This window comes from Onthophagus taurus, chromosome 11 (genome assembly GCF_036711975.1).
Source record: "Onthophagus taurus isolate NC chromosome 11, IU_Otau_3.0, whole genome shotgun sequence".
Taxonomy (NCBI): domain Eukaryota; kingdom Metazoa; phylum Arthropoda; class Insecta; order Coleoptera; family Scarabaeidae; genus Onthophagus; species Onthophagus taurus.
In genome coordinates, this window is record NC_091976.1 from 15,291,645 (window position 1) to 15,314,208 (window position 22,564).

Here is a 22,564-nt window from a genome sequence, read left to right on the forward strand (position 1 = left end):
AATGATTATAAAAGATTCTAAACTTTATAAGAATCCTGGTTCATTTCAATAATTATTATCTTAAGAACGAATAGAGATATTCAAGAAAGGTTTTGTTTACTAAAAAGTACATAGTTTCCTCTATAAATCCCGAAGATTTCATCAAGATATCTTAAGAATTCGATTTTTTGTGATTTTTTAAAAAGTTGTAAAAATTGTAATCTTTATAAAGTCATAATAATTCAACTTGAGTTTTATAATTATTGTTTGAAGAACGAACAGAGATTTTCAAGAAAGGTTTTGTTCACTTAAAACTGTATACTTTTCTCTATAAATCCCGAAGATTTCATGATAATATCTTAAGAATTCGATTTTTTGCGATTATTTAAAAATGATTGCAAAACATGATAAAATTTATCAAAATTCAGGTGGCGTTCAATAGTTATCTTAGGAACGAGTAGATATTTTTACGAAATGTTTTGTTTGCTGAAAAGTATACACTTTCCTCTATAAATCCCAAAGGTTTCATCAAGATATCTCAAGAATTCGATTTTCTAAAAATGATTATAAAAGATTCTAAACTTTATAAGAATCCTGGTTCATTTCAATAATTATTATCTTAAGAACGAATAGAGATATTCAAGAAAGGTTTTGTTTACTAAAAAGTACATAGGTTCCTTTATAAATCCCGAAGATTTCATCAAGATATCTTAAGAATTCGATTTTTTGTGATTTTTTAAAAGCTAGTTGTAAAAATTGTAATCTTTATAAACTCATAATAATTCAACTTGAGTTTTGTAATTATTGTCTGAAGAACGAATAGAGATTTTCAAGAAAGGTTTTATTCACTAAAATGTGTATACTTTTCTCTATAAATCCCGAAGTTTTCATCATAATATCTTAAGAATTCGATTTTTTGCGATTATTTAAAAATGATTGGAAAAAATGGTAAAATTTATCAAAATTCAGGTGGCGTTCAATAGTTATCTTAGGAACGAGTAGATATTTTCACGAAATGTTTTATTTGCTGAAAAGTACACACTTTCCTCTATAAATCCCAAAGGTTTCATCAAGATATCTCAAGAATTCGATTTTCTAAAAATGATTATAAAAGATTCTAAACTTTATAAGAATCCTGGTTCATTTCAATAATTATTATCTTAAGAACGAATAGAGATATTCAAGAAAGGTTTTGTTTACTAAAAAGTACATAGTTTCCTCTATAAATCCCGAAGATTTCATCAAGATATCTTAAGAATTCGATTTTTTGTGATTTTTTAAAAAGTTGTAAAAATTGTAATCTTTATAAAGTCATAATAATTCAACTTGAGTTTTATAATTATTGTTTGAAGAACGAATAGAGATTTTCAAGAAAGGTTTTGTTCATTAAAAACTGTATACTTTTCTCTATAAATCCCGAAGATTTCATGATAATATCTTAAGAATTCGATTTTTTGCGATTATTTAAAAATGATTGCAAAAAATGGTAAAATTTATCAAAATTCAGGTGGCGTTCAATAGTTATCTTAGGAACGAGTAGATATTTTCACGAAATGTTTTGTTTGCTGAAAAGTATACACTTTCCTCTATAAATCCCAAAGGTTTCATCAAGATATCTCAAGAATTCGATTTTTAAAAAATGGTTATAAAAAATTCTAAACTTTATAAGAATCCAGGTTCATTTCAATAATTATTATCTTAAGAACGAATAGAGGTATTCAAGAAAGGTTTTATTTACTAAAAAGTACATAGTTTCCTCTATAAATCCCGAAGATTGCATCAAGATATCTTAAGAATTCGATTTTTTGTGATTTTTTAAAAACTAGTAAAAATTGTAATCTTTATAAAGTCATAATAATTTAACTTGAGTTTTATAATTATTGTTTGAAGAACGAATAGAGATTTTCAAGAAAGGTTTTGTTCACTAAAAACTGTATACTTTTCTCTATTAATCCCGAAGGTTTCATCATAATATCTTAAGAATTCGATTTTTTGCGATTATTTAAAAGTGATTGCAAAAAATTGTAAAATTTATCAAAATTCAGATGGCGTTCAATAGTTATCTTAGGAACGAGTAGATATTTTCACGAAATGTTTTGTTTGCTGAAAAGTATACACTTTCCTCTATAAATCCCAAAGGTTTCATCAAGATATCACAAGAATTCGATTTTTTAAAAATGATTATAAAAAATTCTAAACTTTATAAGAATCGAGGTTCATTTCAATAATTATTATCTTAAGAACGAATAGAGATATTAAAGAAAGGTTTTGTTTACTAAAAAGTACATAGTTTCCTCTATAAATCCCGAAGATTTCATCAAGATATCTTAAGAATTCGATTTTTTGTGATTTTTTAAAAAATAGTTGTAAAAATTGTAATCTTTATAAAGTCATAATAATTCAACTTGAGTTTTATAAATATTGTCTGAAGAACAAATAGAGATTTTCAAGAAAGGTTTTATTCACTAAAAACTGTATACTTTTCTCTATAAATCCCGAAGGTTTCATCATAATATCTTAAGAATTCGATTTTTTGCGATTATTTAAAAATGATTGCAAAACATGATAAAATTTATCAAAATTCAGGTGGCGTTCAATAGTTATCTTAGGAACGAGTAGATATTTTACGAAATGTTTTGTTTACTGAAAAGTATACACTTTCCTCTATAAATCCCAAAGATTTCATCAAGATATGTCAAGAATTCGATTTTTTAAAAATGATTATAAAAATTTTAAACTTTATAAGAATCCAGGTTCATTTCAATAATTATTATTTTAAGAACGAATAGAGATATTCAAGAAAGGTTTTGTTTGCTAAAAAGTATATACTTTCCTCTATAAATCCCGAAGATTACATCAAGATATCTTAAAAATTCGATTTTTTGAAAATAATTGTAAAAATTGTAATCTTTATGAAGTCATAAAAATTCAGGTTGAGTTCTATAATTATTATCTTAAGGATGAATAAAGATTTTCAAGAACGGTTTTATTCACTTTCCTCTATAAATCCCGAAGATTTCATCAAGATATCTTAAGAATTCGATTATTGGCGAGTTTCTAAAAATTATTCAAAAACTTTAACTTTATAAAATCAAAATTATTCAGGTTGAGTTCAATAATTAATATCTTAAGAACGAATAAAGATTTTCAAGAAGGGTAAACTTTTCGGTAAAAAGTACAACTTTCCATTATAAGACCTAAACATTTCATCAAGATATCTAAAGAATTCGATTTTCAGCGATTTTTTTCAAAATGATGATAAAAAAATGTAAACTGGATACAAACCACAATCGTTAGATGAAAATATCTGTAATTGGTTGGCAATTAAGAATCCCAATCTGTCATAAACCATCTTATGTTATCTTCAAGCATCCACAAGTATACTGAATTTGAAGGCAGTCTTAAATGGTAGAGGGAAATCTTAACTGAATGAAAGCTGTTATAGCTGAATAAAAACAGTTTTGCTTACTTTAAGATATCATTAAAATGAGTTATAGCTGTTTAGATTTATTTTGAGCTGTGTTAAGTTTTTCTATTACCATCTTAAGCTTGTAATCCCATATCCATCACATATTTGTCATCAATTAGTTTCAAATTGTCTCTTTATCATAACATATAACACTATTAATATATAACAAAAATGTGATTGTTTTTTTGTTGTTTCAGAAAACAAAACGATCCAGATGAATCCTTATTGGCATGAGTTGAGGATTATTTGAAGTGTAAGTATAAAAATCTAATCAACTATCTTCATATTTTTAAAACAAATTTTATAATTGATATAAAAAAATTTTGAGACTTTATTATTTTAAACTTAATAAAATGAGAAATGTTTTGGTTGGGATTTTTCGTTCGAGAAACGGTCGGTTCTCGAAGAAGAAGTAAACCTTTTTAACCTGAGTGTACGCCTCGGCCTCGGAAGGTCGACACCGCGAAGAAGGGGGCTCGAAAGGGGTCCTCGGAGGGGTCCGGACGTGGGAGGAGGACGCTCGAACGTCGAGAGCCGCGGTTACACGGCGTGGCGGTTTCAATTGTCATCGGAAGGTTCTTTCAAAAAACAGGACCGTCTTTTATAAAATCAAAAAAAAATTTGTCAAAATATATCTTCAAAAAGATCGTTCAAAAATGGTCAAAAAAAATAGTGTTTTACCAAAATTCTTATAGGTTGACACCGAAACTAGCTGTTTTCTCTTCGAAGGCGATTAATTTTATCATCCTTGTATATTTCGTCCATGTGGTTGCTCCATTTTATTAGAAAATATAAACAAACATTTTTGTTTTATCGAATACTAGCAAAAAGACGACGCGTTATTTCCGTACGTTTTTGGTTGATGATTGAATCGTTTATGTTATGATTTAATAGAAAGAGGAAATTAGTCATTTTAAAATTTCTTTTTAATTTTAGTGCGGAATACCGGAAATTCTTTTGGATGCGTCTCAATGAATAATGATTTTATCGGGAAAATAATTATTCATCCAATTTTAAAGGATTTTTTAAATTTTATAATAATACAATTTATATTAATCCAATTTTATTGAATACGACTCTGTGTTGTGGTCATTCGGGCTTTGGCCAGCTGCCTAGAGGCTGCTGCTTGTTGCCCCGTTGGGTCGTTCTTCTTCGCACAGGAGCGGTCAGCGGAAATGAAAAACGCATTTGTCCACTTTAGTTGCCACCGTGTACACTCCACCACACCTCTTCGTCATCACTCACCTTACACAACACTCTCGGATTCGGTTCCCATTCGATCCCACAAAAAAATCTACTTCTTTTTTTTACTCATTCTTTTCGATTTTTTGATATCTTTGAATTTTAAGGGGGCAATGATTTCAAAGTTGGGCGTATACTTAAAAAAAATGTTGTTGTTTTTTCCTTCTCGGTAGGCGATAAAAATAATGCGTCCACAACGATCGTAAATTAATCCCGTTTCCGGTCGGTCATTTGGTCGACCTCCCCTCGAGATGAGGAGGATTTTGTCGAGACGTAAAAAAACAGAAATAGAGGAGAAGGAGGAGGGCTATAAAAGTGGCAACGTCGCTGCTAAAACGGAGATCAAGTGGGCGCTGACATCGTGGACCTACGTTCTAAAACCTACTTCTTTTTCGGCTAATTTAAAGAAATCGTTAAAATTTGATTTCTTAATAAATCATCATGAAATATATGCCTATTATTAAGTAATGTGGGTAGTTTTCGATGAAACTTAATGAATGAAAGTACGTTCCAAAAGTTTGGCATAAACGTGCTCACACATCTTTCCACCTTATAAAGATAAATCATTATGAATTTTTTTTAGAAGATGTTCAAATCTACTTGAGGTCTTCTGAAAGAAGTGGTTGATCCTTGTTTTTGGATATCCTGCTTCTAGTTGTACTGATTGTTGATACTACTGTGAAGCATTTGCTGAGTTCATTCAACATAGTCTGAGTGGGATTGTGCTCGAGGCTTTGAATGGGCTACTCTATGACACCCACAATGTGGTTTCTAAACCAGTCCTGGATTGATAAGTAGGATATGTGTGGTCATTTTTTTACTAGAGGTCCAACGAACGTACACCAGGCATCATGGTATTGACGAGAATGTACTGCTCTTGATCTATAATTGTCTGAATGTGACGAAGTAACCTCAAACTAATATATTTCCTTCATTGTGCGCACATTTATGCCAAACTCTTGGAACGTATTTTAATTCATTAAGTGGAAGACGACAGTGATAATGGAGGTCGCAACGGACTCGTTTGGGTCTTCTCAATTTATCACCCCACAAAATCCAGGACCATCATGCTTTAATTCGCCAAGCCCTGTTCTCTTTGTCGCACCGATTCTTTGCAGACATAACTGAATTTTCTGCAGGTTTGGTCATAAACTTTCAATCTTACCGACCTGGATGGTAAAGCATTTCTTCTTCCAATACTCATATTTAGCATAATCTCGCATAATATTCATCAGAATAAGTACTTATTCTGAGGGCTAGTTTTGGAAACTGCAGACTCAAATCGTTTAAATGGATAGTTGACGAATTATTAAAGATGATGATTGTCCTCAAACTTTAACTGCGATGATGCTACTTGAATGATCTTGACCGCGTAATAACTTTTCACAAGATCTCCATGAATATCAGATGAAATATAAGATTATAATCTTAACAGAATGAGAAATCCATTTATTTGAAAATAAATCTTAGTTCCTCCTCTACGGATGTTGGCCACATTTTGTATATGTTTTTGACCACTCGCTTAGAGAGTGAGATATGCTTTATTACTGAGCAATGTAAGTTTTGAATAGTCAGGTATCCTTATTAACACAAACAATTTTATTTGTAACTATTTGTAATTTATGTGGCAATTTTATTTTTCCGAGTTTAGAACTGTATCCTAAATATATTGAAAGTTGTACTGTTGAAGATTTGAATAAATAAACTTTGCGAATATATGACATGTAGTTAGACATGTCATATTGTTATGCACAATTAGACTCGAAGAATCGATATGGAGAAAGTAAAGAGATAAAAAAAAGTGTTGTGCAAAAGGGATGGGTATAGACAAAGGAAGAGGGAAAACGGAAGAGAATTGATGTTAAAAAGCAAGCAGAAAGTTATCACAAGAGCGAGGCATAATAGAATGGTGGAAGCAACTGACTTTAGAATTTAAGGCTTTTTGTAGAGAATAGTGACCAAAATCTACGGGACAAATTAGGGTTTTTAGAGGAAAATAGATAGCCGGGCAACAATAACCGATCAATTAGCTTTGCGATGCATTCCGGAGTGATTCTAGACTATTTAGTTTTGCCAAACACGAAAAAGTACGAATTTAAATTTCAATCTTATCTTACTGCCTCTCTAGTCTTCTCAATTTATCTTACTGAGACTAACGTTTCTAGCGGAAATCAGATAGTAGATTGATAACCACGGAGCTATCAGCTTTACAGCAGTTTATTTTGACTACTTTTAGAGCAGTTTTGTTAAGCGTCCTAAACAACCTGTTTTGGATCTTGGGAGAAAATCTCATCTTTTTAAGGTTACTCCAAGAAATAAGTTTTCTAAAGAATAACCGAGAGATAAACTCTTGATATATTAGTTTTCTGATGATTAGGATCAAGAGAATGAGACCGACGAGGAATAGTCGGGTTGTTATTAAGACGGGTGGTAGAAAGGATGTTAAGTTAATTAAGGGTAGTGAATGAAAAAAGAATGATTTGAAATTATGCGAGAGTTAAGACAAGATTTTAGAGAAAACATTGTATTAAGAGATAGCTAGAGAAATCCGTATAAAGTTATTGAGGATCTACAACTGTAAGAATTTGCGATTTTGTTAAAGATTGTTACGAGAAAAATGAGGCACCCATATATATAAACTTGAAGATAAGGAGAACATAAGATTCACATTTTGTGAACGAAAACGATTCTTTCAAATTTATTGACCTTCAATTACGCGCAACGTAAATGTACTGCAATTAAATTGTCTTATATAGCTGACTTTTATAGCTTAAGTGTTTGTCAGTGATGACCAAAATTAGAATATTGCTAGGAACTGTACATCGCTATGTTGCTAAAATGCAATTAAGAGTGTCAAAATATAGTCGTTATTTTTAGCAATAGAATATTTATACGGCTAACATTAAATTTCTTCTTTTTTTGAACTTCACTGTTCGTAGGGCCAACTAGCAAGAGATTGGCGGATATTACTGCTAACACATCAAATTTTCCTGCATGATAAAGTATTTTAAAGAAATCTGAACAACCGGGGATAATGCTGGATTGATCTATTAGTTTTCCAATGGTATTCGGGGGAGCTATTAGTTACTTTTGTCACCCTTGTCCAAATTCCGCACCCAGAATGTTGAAGAAAATTCGGTACCTTCAGTCAAAATCTTTACTTTTGGAACAAATAATCGATTAAATACCTCTGATACATTAATTTTCCTATGGTATATAAAGAATGGTGTTATGCTGAGTCATGGTGCCAGTATCTTCGCTGCCATTGATTAATAATTTGGTGACATGGTAATGGTCTTGTTATCTAGATATTACAATGGTATCTTGGTTAGCTCATGGTAATTTAATCATCACTACTTAATATTTTTTCGGATGCTCCTCTTCCTTCTACATTTAGCTTAATGTTTGTCAAATTATAATTGTAGATTAGGCTGGGAAATAAATTGTGATAATTTTACTACATAGATGATACCCTTCTTCAAATGAAGCAAAAGTGAAACCCTTCTTGCATTCTATTAAACATTATGTTATATTTACCTCTTAATAGGATAGCTACATCGTCAATGTAACCACTTGCATAGTTATATCACTTTGCAAGTAATCTTTCCAATAGCAAACTGTAACCTAAGTATTTTCGTTCTAAATAATTCAACTCGCACACTGCATGTGAATATCTTGCAGGATCCACCGAAATGTCTTCCTTGATAGAAACCCAAACACCAATCCAAGTGAATGTGTATTCACAGATTTTTTCTGGATTTCTGAACTGTTTTCAAAAAGTATTATACAAAGCTAACAAGTCATTTTCCTTACTTTTTTTCATAAAGAAGTCTATATGATTTCTGTTCATAGGAAAATCTTCATCAATACACTTGATAATATCCTACGAATCCATCCAAGCTCTTCTTGGACCATCTACCTTGCATCAAATTCATTCCTTGTTGAAATGAGATTGGCAAATCCCGGAGTGACTTGTAAAATTAACATTCATTAGTAATTAGAAGGATTCGTCATGATTTATTATTTAGTTGAACCTTGATATAATACAAAATCACACAATATGCTTGATATTCTATATAATGCACTTATTTAATTTGGTTTTGAAGAAAATGATTTCCTTCTCAATGCTGAGATTAGGATCTAAGGGCAACTTCTTCAACATATATCTCTTACAATCATGAAGAACGTGGTCCTTTTAGAATTTGTCATCTTCGTTCATTATCGATATCCACAAAATGTAATCATATTTTGCTTTAATTGGAATGGCTTCATTACAATCTTGGTGAATCCCTGCAAATATTTACAATTCTTCGTTATTGTTTGGTTTAAATGTAACATTTTTTGTAATGTAGTATTGATTAGGGCGTTATGATCTTCAAGTTTTGCGACCAACATCTAGAAAGGATTTTAAAGTACAATCTGTGGATATTCATGGAAGCTTGAACCATATCGAAGAAGTTGATTAATCGACGCTTTTTCTGTATTAATCTAAAGTCATTAATCGAATGAGGCAACCACAAACGATCCGTGAATTTCTGTAATCAATGTGTATCAACTTCTATTAATACATTTATACACATACAAGTTATCTGTGTATTACATCGATTTTACCTTACCATCAATTTCGATTCAGTTTGCACTATTTTTTATTGCTTAAGAAATACCATTAATATTTTGGAGTTAATTTACCATTTTTAGCTTTTAATAACAAGTTTTGATTAAAATATTTTTAAAAAAGCTTTTAAAACATTTCTTTTTTAAATTTAAGTTATAAATAAATAAATCTTGATATAGATTTACAAGCATAAAAAAAGTGGTTTAAAAAGTTTTTTTAGTTTCGAGATAATTTTTCATTTTAATTTTTTGATTAATAGTTGTTGCTGTCCCAAATTAAATTTGGCAACGTCGGCAAATCTAAATAATAACGCTATCTCGCTTGTTTTCGCTACTTTTCGTTTCCAGACATCCTCGTCGTCATCGTCGTCGACGTCTATTTACGCAAATATCTATCTGTTACGGTTTTTGTGAAACACATCCGGTGATAAACGCGGCCGTCGCGTGTTCTTGAGGTCACCAATTGATTTAAAATTTTTTCCTTGTTTTCATAGATACTTCTTATTATTAATATAACTGAATTTAATTAAAAATCTGATACCATTAAACCAATGAAATATAATTTTATTAGGTTTTCCTAGAAATCTAGAAAATCATTCTTTTAAAAAGGTATTTATGAGTTCGGTTTGTTAGAGATATTAGACCGGAAGTAATTTAGAGTTTTCGCTACGCATGGATTATTCTTATGAATGAAGTTTTGAATAAGCGCGTTTTGGTTCGGTTCGAACTGAGCACACAGCCACTCGAGTACGATAATTAATCTCCTCCGACGGGTCAAATAGGACGATCGTAGAAAACGAACCAAACCCATCAGCTGTGAAACAGATTTTTCAACACGTTTTTGACGTCAAACTTTGTTATTTGTCCTCAACCAAAAAAAATGTTTTCCTTTAAAAAAACTCGAGGCTATCCAATTACATTCTTACTAATTGTTTTCGTTTAAGTAAAAATAAACTTATTGTGGGGCTACTTAAAAAAGTTAAAATTAAAATCATAAAAAATTTTAAAAAGGAACAAATTTTAACCAATTTTAAGAACTAGATTAAAACCCTATTAAATTAGTACAAATATAACGAGTTTTTCTTTCAAAACTAACAAGATAAGTACACTTCCGGTTATTAACTTCCTGTTTTAAATGTCTGTTGTTTCTTGGTGATTATTTAAGATAAACTATTTTTAGTTTGGACTCGTTTTAAAGGTTATTTCATATTTGTTACTCATATGTGATTAGTGATGGAACGGATAGTGATTTTGCGAAAAGCCGGATACCGGATATTCGACATCCCCTTCGGCCGGATATATACATTTCTGAAGTTATACATTGCCACATTATTGCGATATTTGAATAAAAATGAAATTAATAAGAAACCTAATGATATGTCAACTTATTTGGACCCAAGATACTAAATGAACTTTTTTGATGCTGATTTTACTAACGAAGTAACTTTAAAAAGAGAATACTTTACTAATAATCGGTGATATTTCCACAAAGATCCTTCAAGAAATAAATTTAATAGGGAATTTTGAAAATTATCGATGAAAATTACAACATCGAAAACTTTATTAAACTTCAAATATTGTTTTCTGAAAAACTAAAAGTTATTCTTCAAAACGTATTGGTTCATTGGAAAGAGGACACTCTTATTAACATTTTGGGAAATTTTCATACTCATATTCCAAGAAATTGATTTTATACGAATTTTTAAAACTTGATCGGCGAAAATTGCAAAATTCCAAAAAATTGTCGATTAATTCAAAAATTTATTTGTCAAGAACTAAAGGTGATTTTTAAAAACGGCTTGTTGCATTAAAAAGCGGATACTTTAATTAATAATTGGTGATATTTTCACAAGGATCCTTCAAGAGATTAATTTTATAGCGAATTTTGCAAGTTAACGATGAAAATTGCAACATCGAAAATTTTATTAAAATTTCAAATATTGTTTTCTCAAAAACTAAAAGTTATTCTTCAAAACGTATTTGTTCATTGGAAAGAGGACACTCTTATTAACGTTTTGAAAAATTTTCGTACTTATATTCCAAGAAATTGATTTTATACGAATTTTTAAAACTTGATAGGCGAAATTGCAAAATTCCAAAAAATTGTCGATTAATTCAAAAATTTATGTTTCAAGAACTAAAGGTGATTTTTAAAAACGGCTTGTTGCATTAAAAAGAGGATACTTTAATTAATAGTTGGTGATATTTCCACAAGGATCCTTCAAGAAATTAATATTATCGTGAATTTTGCAAGTTAACGATGAAAATTGCAACATCGAAAATTTTATCAAAACTTCAAATATTGTTCTCTCAAAAACTAAAAGTTATTTTTCAAAACGTGTTGGTTCGTTGGAAAGAGGACACTCTTATTAACAATTTGGGAAATTTTCGTACTCATATTCCAAGAAATTGATTTTATACGAATTTTTTAAACTTAATCGGCGAAAATTACAAAATTCGAAAAATTGTAGATTATGTTAAAAATTTATTTCTCAAGAACTAAAAGTGATTTTTCAAAACGGCTTTTTGCATTAAAAATAGGATACTTTAATTAATAATTGGTGATATTTCCACAAGGATCCTTCAAGAGATTAATTTTATATTTATTTTGGAAAATTTTCGTACTCATATTCCAAGAAATTGATTTTATACGAATTTTTAAGACTTGATCGGCGAAAATTGCTAAATTCCAAAAAATTTTCGATTCATTCAAAAATTTATTTTTCAAGAACTAAAGGTGATTTTTAAAAACGGCTTGTTGCATTAAAAAGAGGATACTTTAATTAATAATTGGTGATATTTCCACAAGGATCCTTCAAGAAATTAATTTTATAGCGAATTTTGAAAATTATCGATGAAAATTGCAACATCGAAAATTTTATTAAACTTCAAATATTGTTTTCTCAAAAACTAAAAGTTATTCTTCAAAACGTATTTGTTCATTGAAAAGAGGACACTCTTATTAACACTTTGGGAGATTTTCATACTCATATTCCAAGAAATTGATTTTATACGAATTTTTAAAACTTAATCGGGGGTAAATACACAAGAGCTTGACTTTTAATCGGATAATTTTATTTTTACACGAAAGTTTTGTTACCATGGAAATAACTCGAAATCAAAAGCATGATAAAATCGCGACAGCTTTAGCTGGAGCGATTTTATCTTTTGATTTTGATTGAGAGTTATTTCCAAAGGGTAACAAAACTTGAGTGAATTAAAAATAAAATTATCCTGATTTAAAATCAAGCTCGAGCGTATTTTAGGGAGATTAATACACGACAATTGCACAATTTATCAACAATTTTTAATTATTTATTAACTATTTTTGACTTAATTATAGTTGTCAAAAATGTGACAGGTAAACAAAAGTATATATATGGTAGTCGCGTTTTTATCAGTTATAAAATATCACGTGTGATTTATTCAGTTGAAAAACCTAGGTAACTTTTATCCACTTAAAATATTACGTCATTGGTCGAAATTTTAAACGATCGTTACTCTGATTGGTTGTATATTATTGGAGTGCATTAATCGGGGGTAAATACACAAGAGCTTGACTTTTAATCGGATAATTTTATTTTTACACGAAAGTTTTGTTACCATGGAAATAACTCGAAATCAAAAGCATGATAAAATCGCGACAGCTTTAGCTGGAGCGATTTTATCTTCTGATTTTGATTGAGAGTTATTTCCAAAGGGTAACAAAACTTGAGTGAATTAAAAATAAAATTATCCTGATTTAAAATCAAGCTCGAGCGTATTTTAGGGAGATTAATACACGACAATTGCACGATTTATCAACAATTTTTAATTATTTATTAACTATTTTTGACTTAATTATAGTTGTCAAAAATGTGACGTAAACAAAAGTATATATATGGTAGTCGCGTTTTAATCAGTTATAAAATATCACGTGTGATTTATTCAGTTGAAAAACCTAGGTAACTTTTATCCACTAAGAAATTCACGTTATTGGTCGAAATTTTAAACGATCGTTACTCTGATTGGTTGTATATTATTGGAGTGCATTAATCGGCGAAAATTGCAAAAATTGAAAAATTATCGATTATTTCGAAAATTATTTCTCAAGAACTAAAACTGATTTTTCAAAACGGCTTGTTGCATTAAAAAGAGGATACTTTAATTAATAATTGGTGATATTTCCACAAGGATCCTTCAAGAAATTAATTTTATAGCGAATTTTGAAAATTATCGATGAAAATTGCAACATCGAAAATTTTATCTAAACTTCAAATATTGTTTTCTCAAAAGCTAAAAGTTATTCTTCAAAACACATTGATTCATTGGAAAGAGGACACTCTTATTAACACTTTGGGAAATTTTCATACTCATATTCCAAGAAATGGATTTTATACGAATTTTTAAAACTTAATCTAAGAAAATTGCAAAATTCAAAAAAAAAATTTTGATTATTTCAAAAATTTATTTCTCAAGAACTAAAAGTGATTTTTCAAAGCGGCTTTTTGCATTAAAAATAGGATACTTTAATTAATAATCGAAAGTGATAACAGTGACAGTTCTGTTAGTAATGAATGTGATCATGAATTACAAGTGAAGAGAAGACTAAACGAAACTGCAACAAGAAATTTTATATATCGTATTGGGATTGTTACAATGAGGTTGCTAAAGACAAACCTGATATAAATAAAGTTGTATTCAATGAAAAAAAGTCCTATATTAAATTGCAAAGTCATCAATGCCCGTAAAATTAGATTTTCAAAATTAATTGAATACTTCAAGTTCAGAGTCTTATGACTTATGAGACAAGGTTTGGGTTATTTACGCTGATTTTTGAAAAATTTTAATTTAAACTTCATGTCATTTTATTCTCTATTTATCTCTCTATGACAGTAATTAACTTTAATTCATTAAATTAGATTTATTTTTAGATATTACATGACAATTAAAAAAATTTAAATTAGTTATAAAATCAATAAATTCATAAACAATAATCTATATTTGATATGTTTTAATGATTAGAGTAATGCCGATAAGATTATTACAAACGTTTTGAAATAAGTGAATTCCATGAAAATATGAAGTTTTTATCTCAATATTTTAGTATATATTAGTATTTTTTAAAATTCCCTCAAAGAAATAGAGAGAGTTTTTATCATTTCTGAGAATTGAAAGAAATCTACGTCATTATTTTTTTTTACTACGCAGCCTGAATGTTTATAAGAAAATACGGATAAATTTTGCGGTGCTAATTAGGGGACTATTTCGAAGAAAAATCGAGTAATTTTTTTTTGCTTTAATGTGACGTTCTATACAAGGAAATGTTTGACGTATCATATAGTGTTTGAATGTTTAGGGAAACTCAAAGATACATTTCGTAAATTAACTGTCAACTAAACATAGATGCGTCACCAAAACATCATTTACATGGTATTCTGGTTGATCCTGAGATTGTGAGGAATTCCTTGTTGAAGTTATTCTATTTGATTTTTAGCACTTTTTGAGGTTCTCTACGGTATTTTGAAACTATTGAATGAGAACTCTCACCATTTTCTTGAGAAGAGCGTGAGAGTGAAAGCTCTTTGCAATAATGTGGTTCTTCAACCTTTCATCTATCATTAATCAAGTTCAAAAGCTATTAAATCTTTTTCTACTTCGAAGTATCAAACTCATCACAAAAAAACATCATTTGTTGGTGTTTTTGGCAAGAGGTTAAGAGTAAAAGTTTTTACCATAAATTGATACTTCAAGGTACTTACAAAATTGCACTTACCAGGTCTGGATTTCACGAACCAGTTATTTAAACTGGGTTCGTAGAAATATCAAAAATGGAGGAAAACGCGAATAGCCAAAATAAAAAGGTCTTTCAGCAGATATGATTTGTTTAAGATTTTATCCCTTTCCGTAATCAATCTCAACATGTACGAAATATGTTGTAGATGTCCTGTGGTTCGAATCTTTGCGTTTTCACTAAACTAGTTGAAACCCAATCCTTCTCCATGTATACTTCCTATGGGTCAGATCCATACCTGTTTAGTATTGAGTAACGTTTAAACCTTGCTGATGTATTAGCCCCAGTTTTCAACGAGATAAGAATTTGATTCTGTTCATAAAGAAAATCCAATCATGTTCGTTCATTTTTTAACATTCTCCGGACTTAGTTACGGCCATGCGATATTTTGGTACTGTTAAGCAAATTTCCTAGCCTTTTGTTCAGCCACCAAAGAAATCATTTAGTACTCTTTTCAGGTACTTAATACTCCTGCAAAGTTTTGTATCATTACTCAAAATTGTTGTCGAGATAAAAATCGCATAAAACACATCAGTATGTAAGTATGTAACGTAGTACATGATAAGTATGTAAGTTTCATCTTATTTACAAATACGTTTGGAGAAAGCAGTTTTTCTAAGAAAGTTTAAGTTCCAACAACTCATCTACCAAATTTAATTTAATAAGGTATGTTAGGATAAAGTGCACAGAACCGATAATGAAGAACACTTGGTATCTTGGTGAAGTTGATATCTGATAAGTTTACATAAAATTAGAAGAAAGCGTGAGAAATTTAACAATCTACATCTGTAATAGAACGATTTAAGAATTTAAAACAACTGTTGGTCCACTAGATGGACTCCACATCAGCGAGATATGAATCTTTTTAACTGTTTCGTTCTCGTTAAGTATTTTATGTATCTCAAGATATCATTGAGATATTTAAAGCTGTTTTAAACTATTAGACTCATTTTGATTAGCACATATCTGTCCGAGAATTTACTGAAAAACATTCCTGTTAAGGTTATTAACATGTTTTGCCTTTTTGAAATGATATCAAGTTATTTCAAAACAATGTGCTCTATTTTGACATACACCAACAAATTTATTCCTATTTTCTGGAATCTTTGAAACAGTGTCAAAAAGATCATACTTTATATAATCGTAAAGATGTTTTTGGTTGCTTAGAACCATTCTCATTCACACTAATCAGCTATTCCGGCGTTCTAAAATTCTTATGGAACCTTATGAAACCTTTTTTAATCGTTGAGTACTATTTTGGCATATACCAACAAGCTTTTTCGTTTGAAGATATTAGGTCATAGATAATTCTCTTTGTAGCATTTTCCAAAAAACATGAAAATGTGTTACAGATATAAAATATATACAAGAATTTAGGAATAGCTGGAAATATTTCTTGACAAGCTTTCTAAAGAGTGATCAATTGGCTTGAGGATTTTTTATTTTGATGAAGAGTGTGCGACTGTGTAGTTTTATTAGAAAGAAATGGTGATCTAAAAAGTGACAGTCTAGAGCGATTGAGACGGATGGAAACTTCTTATTTTTGCAGAGAACATTGGCACATCTTGAAAAAGTGTTTATTTTATGGCACATAATCTAATCATTCTGTATAACATTTTGAAACAAATTCCTGATAGGATCTTTGTTTTCGAAAACTAGTCCATGTAAAACATAAAAATAAATAATAAAGTACCACATAATCGTTGTTTTAGTTTTGTGGAATCTTTTAAAACAGTACTCAATTTAAGATAACGAATTTTGCATATTTAAAAATTTTTGAGTTAATAAGTTTATATTTTGAATAGAGAGATTAGTTTGGAATAAACCATGATAATTTTTAAATATAAAATTTCAGTCACCTTAGGTAATCATAAGTGGTAGGTACCTGATTTTATGGCACGTTTTCAAAATTTAACATTCCATTATATCATCGATAAATACGTTTTGCAAAACGTTGTAAATATTTATCAAAAGAAATAGTATCCAATCACGGCTTTTCAATTTAAGTTACAACCAGTAACCTGATTATAAACGTTTTAAAATTTAGAATGGAAAAAGACATATTACATTAAATTCCTCAATAATTAGGCTTTCATTTATGATATTAAGCATCAAAATATCTTGATCTGTTCCCATGATATAAAATAAGCCCTAGTTTGGTGGAAAGTATTTGAAATTCTACTAATTCAGCCGATGATAATCGTTTCATATGTTACATAATTTCATATTATATCACGTTAAAATCCTTATTATTTAAGTTTTCTTATAATATATTGTAATTGTCATACATGATAATATCTTTATTTAGCTAAAGTTATAAAAATTAGAGTCTAAACATATTTTTGAACGATTGAAGCTCTTCGGAGTAACCTGACCTTAACAATATCTGGCCATTCAAATATAGCGCGTCAAGTTGCATTTAATTCTTTAGCCTTTTTTAAGATATTACACTCCGATATATCTTAATTTTTCCAATAGTTATCAACAGAAATGATATCGGATCTCGGTTTCTTTCATTTTAAGCTAAAACGTGAGTCCGTGACCCTTATTTCAAAAATTTATTTCTCAAGAACTAAAAGTGATTTTTGAACACGGCTTATTGCATTAAAAAGAGGATATTTTAATTAATAATTGGTGATATTTCCACAAGGATCCTTCAAGAAAATAATTTTATAAAATTATCGATGAAAATTTGTACAACATCTAAAATTTCATCAAAACTCCAAATATTATTTTCTCAAAAACTAAAAGTTATTTTTCAAAACGGGTTGGTTCATTGGAAAGAGGACTCTTTTATTAACATTTTGGGAAATTTTCATACTCATATTCCGAGAAATTGATTTTATACGAATTTTTAAAACTTAATCGGCGAAAATTGCAAAATTCGAAAAAGTTGTCGATCATTTTAAAAATAAAATTTATTTCTCAAGAAATGAAAGTGATTTTTCAAAACGGCTTTTTGTATCAAAAAGAGGATACTTTAATTAATAATCGAACGTGATAACAGCGACAGTTCTGTTAGTAATGAATGTGATGATGAATTACAAACGAAGAGAAGAAAACTAGACGAAACTACAACAAGAGATTTTATATATCGTATTGGAATTGTTACAATGAGGTTGCTAATGACAAACCTGATATAAATAAAGTTGTATTAAATGAAAAAAGTCCTATTGGGGTTGAACTTGATTATTATCTGCAGTGTCCAACACCTAGAAGAGATACTAATTCCTGTGAATGGTGGAGTACTAAGTAATAAATTTTTAGGCAATAACATATCCTTTATCCGAAGAGAGCAAGATAAAAGAGTTTAATTACATTAAAACAGTAGCACGTCAAAATGGGTTTCCGGTTTATATTATTGACAGGTTGATTAATAGAATGTTAAGAAAGACAGATCCTTTATAATGCTAGACATATTTTCGATAAATATAACATCTCACTCGCTTTCTCAAATAGAACAAGTCTACTTAACATTTTTTCAAATAATCATGGATTAAATAGAAGAGACATTTGGAGGAGAATGGAGTTTACCAAATTGGATGTTCCAAGTGTGTCTATAGACTGTTACAAAAACCTGAAACACCCTGTATATGGAGAGTTAGACTTTTATTTTCCTTCTAAGACTGTCATTGAGTCTTAGCAACCCTCAATCTCTTCGTCTCACACCAATTCAAAATCCATATTATACTATTTATCCATACTATATCTTTTTAGGTATGATTCTTCTTCTTGTCAAATCATGACAGTATTCAGTATTTTTGAACAAAGCACAAAGGCATTATACTTTTTCACACTTTTTTTTGCTGCGCGTTCTTTATTAATTCAACTGGATCAAATGATTTAATGAATTTTACTATTCATCCGGATGTGTAACAATATGTATTGGCAATTTATGCAATTTATTCAATAAGGCAGTAGCACCGATATAGTATTTCTTAAAAACAGATATCAGGCCGTAAAATATTATAAGCATTCAAGTGACCACACAGCTGTTCAACAACCACTCTCTCAAGTACAAGCAACTTTTTAAGTGTTGTAATAGGTTATAAATTGCAATATCTTCAGAGGTTTTGACTTTGGAGTTGGGGTTACCAGACCATACATACAAGCAGATGGAAATATAGACTCCAGGTTAAACATATACCATAACCTTATCATATCCAAAGAAATCGCAGTACACCCGATGCCAGTTAATAGAAATAGTATCGCACGTCAAATCTTCAATTACATTACTCATTTTATGAATATTATTGTGTTGGCATCAATCAAACCTCTACCGGCTATAGTAAAACGGACTCCATAATCGTCTTTCTCATTCCAAAAAACCTACGTATACCACATTTGAATAAAATCGGTTGAAATACACGTGTAATATTAAATAAAAATCAATAAAAAAATTTAACTCAAACACCCTGTATCTTCAAAACAAAGCGTTTGTCGACCTATGTTTATATGAAGTTTTTATGCTAATTTTAAAAGATCTATCGACTGTTAAAGTCCTGCTACAATAACCTAAAACACCTGTATATTAATAAATAGCGAGGAAGAAGTTTTTGTCATTTTATTAAAATTTTTAGATATTATTTTGGAACATCATGCGACATGAAACGTCATATTAACCTGTGTTTAGTACTTATCAGATGCCTATCTATGCATAAAGAATTAGTGCAAAAAGAATATTTATCTCATCAATTTGGCTTTTCTATGATTTGTGTAATTGATTTGATCGAGTTAGAACCACTTTTACCACCTCTTGATAATTTTAACCGATAGATAAATTGGCTGTCTCAGGCTCGTTACTACCAAACCAATGCTATCTATCAGTTAAGCTATCTATAAGATACAATTTATCTCGTAGATAACAGGGTCATCCGTACTACCACCTCCATTTATCTCATAGTTAAGAAATCCTTGAGATAATCAAGAAATCTAGGGATTTTTTGGTCTATTATATTAAATTGACAGCTCTATGTGGTCAAAAGACCTACTATTAGGTTTATATATAGTGGATTCCAGGTAAATCGTATAAATCATAGAATAAAAGTTCATAAGTTGAATCGATGTATAAATTTCTTTATTAAATCAGTGCTACATATGTTTCGAATCTAATGATTCTTCTTCTTTGGCACGACTAAAATTGAAGAAAAAACAACAGGTAATGACATATAAGTATTACATAAAGAATTGGAGTTAAAACTATAAAATATATAATAAAGGTAATTTACCGTCAAAAATTAGGTTGTTTGATGGAATTGAACATTCAAAACCGTTTGTAAAACATTTAATTCTTAACAAAATCACACGCGACAATCTTACGAAGAAAACAGGTATCACATCGAAGGTTAAAACACAATAGAATAAGAAAAGTGGAGTGCAATTGAGCATGTGCGGGGGTTACAGGTTTTTAAATTGATATTATTCATCGGGAGAATGTGTGAAAAGGCAGTTATTTTTATTTTTACAGGAAATTCAAAAAATGTCTATTGTTATTGGTATCAACGAAATCGTTCATAAGTATGTTCTTTCTGTTATTAATGTTAATGTGTAACTCTTCATAAAGGTCCATCTCTCTCAATTTTTTAAGGTTCTTCAGCAGTTTTATGTTTTCTGCAGGAATGTTATGTGACGTTTCTTTTTTATGTTTAAAGACAGCTGAGTTTTCTTTAGAGGAGTGTTCTTTGAAACGAGTTAAGATGTTCCTACCGGTTTGCCCTATGTATATTTTTGGGCAATCTGAACAGTTGATTTGATATACAGTGTGTCCCCGGATAGGTGAAACGACTCTTATAAAAGGTAAAATTTTTTCGATATTAATTGTCATCTTTTGGGGTTTAGCCCTGCTTGATTAACGACTAATTTTGAACATATTATCAATTATTAAAAAACAAGTGAGCCTTGACAGTGAAAGAAAAACTCTTTTTGTGGCAGGTAAAGTACCTTTTCTGTTTACAGTACGTGAAAGTGTTACTAAGAAGTTTTGTTCAGAATGAAAAACTATGGGCATATGCAAATTTTCGGATTGATCGGCCTACTTTGAAAAAATCCATATCAAACAATTTTATTTCTAACAAAGACTGCCATGGAAAAACAAAATTGCTTTCCTGTCACTGTTAATCTCTCAAACTGTAATTTAGTAAACTTCAAGTGTTTTTTAAACAGAATGTTAACATTACAGGAAAAAGTTTACGTGATTCAGTGTTATGGAACCGGGAAAAAACCGATTATTGCTTTATTTTGTGAAAAATTTCCAAATACTGCAATTAAAAGAAGTACTTGTTGGCGTTTGATCAAAAGATTTCTTACAGCAGGAAGTATTCACTCTAAGAAAAAAAAATTATGATGAAACTGATTAACTATGATCAACTGTTTTCCTTTGTGGGCGAACACACACTTAATTTCTTGTGAACATTTTCAGAACGGTTTGTTTATTTCTCCCTAATAATCTGAATCTCAAAACAAAAAGTCGTAATAAGGTACTATTGACGAAAATAATAAACAATAGGTTTTATCAAAGTAGGCTGATGAAAATTTGCATATGGCCATAACTTTTCACTCTGAATAAAATTTCTTAGTAACATTTTACCATACTGTAAACAGAAAAGGTACTTTACCTGACACACAAGAAGTTTTAGCTTCAGTATCAACACTCACTTGTTTTTTAAAATTTGAAAATATGTTCAAAATTAGTCTTTAATCAAGCAGGCCTGAACCCCAAAAGGTGACAGTTAATATCGAAAAAAATTTACATTTTATAAGAGTCGTTTCACCTATCCGGGGACACACTGTATACCGCTGAGTTCTTCATGTTTAGGTTTTTGTATACTATTAGGTATTTTGACGATATTCTAACCTTAAAATTAAAATTTGCAAATGGAGACTGAGAAAAGGCGGCGAACCACCAATTTCACCAAAGAAGAATGCGAACATCTTCTTGAATTTGTTATCAAACATAAAAACGTAATAGAAAACAAAAAAAGTGATGCAGTTACATGGCAAGGAAATCAAAAAGTATATATATCTCGTATTATTGTATGTTAAAATGTAATGGTAAACAATAATGGCACAACTAATATGATGAACGACTGAAGATGCCAATTGTACACTCACTCCTGCAAAATCTGCTATGGATAGCAACATTCTCTACTCCTTATTATCTTTTCGCTTCTTATACTTATGGTACTTCTATTACTTATGGTAGTACTAAAATCTTTTAGTTAAATTTATCTTATAGATAAACCCATCTACTAGCCAATCAGACCGCGTAAAATAGCCGTAACCGTGGTAATAATCCCTTAGATAGCATAACCAGAAGATGGTAGTAACGAGCCTTATCCAATGAGAGCGCTTAAAACCGTTGTAACCATGGTAATTATCTATCGGATAAATTTATCAAGAGGTGGTAAAAGTGGTCCTAAGGCTCACTTTAGTAGTACTTTAGGTAGTAATGGACCTTAGTGAAGCATCATTACTTAAAAGTTCTGTAT

General features: G+C 29.9%; 1 protein-coding gene across 1 annotated transcript in view; it reads left to right on the forward strand.

Annotated features, from left to right (window-relative positions):
• The window catches only part of LOC111416197 (sprouty signaling antagonist), a 94,877-nt gene that overhangs the window by 61,970 nt on the left and 10,343 nt on the right, over nucleotides 1–22,564 (forward strand). The window contains exon 3 of the mRNA XM_023048164.2: nucleotides 3,646–3,701. The gene's annotated coding sequence lies outside the window, so the exon portion shown is untranslated. The remainder of the gene's footprint in view (nucleotides 1–3,645; nucleotides 3,702–22,564) is intronic.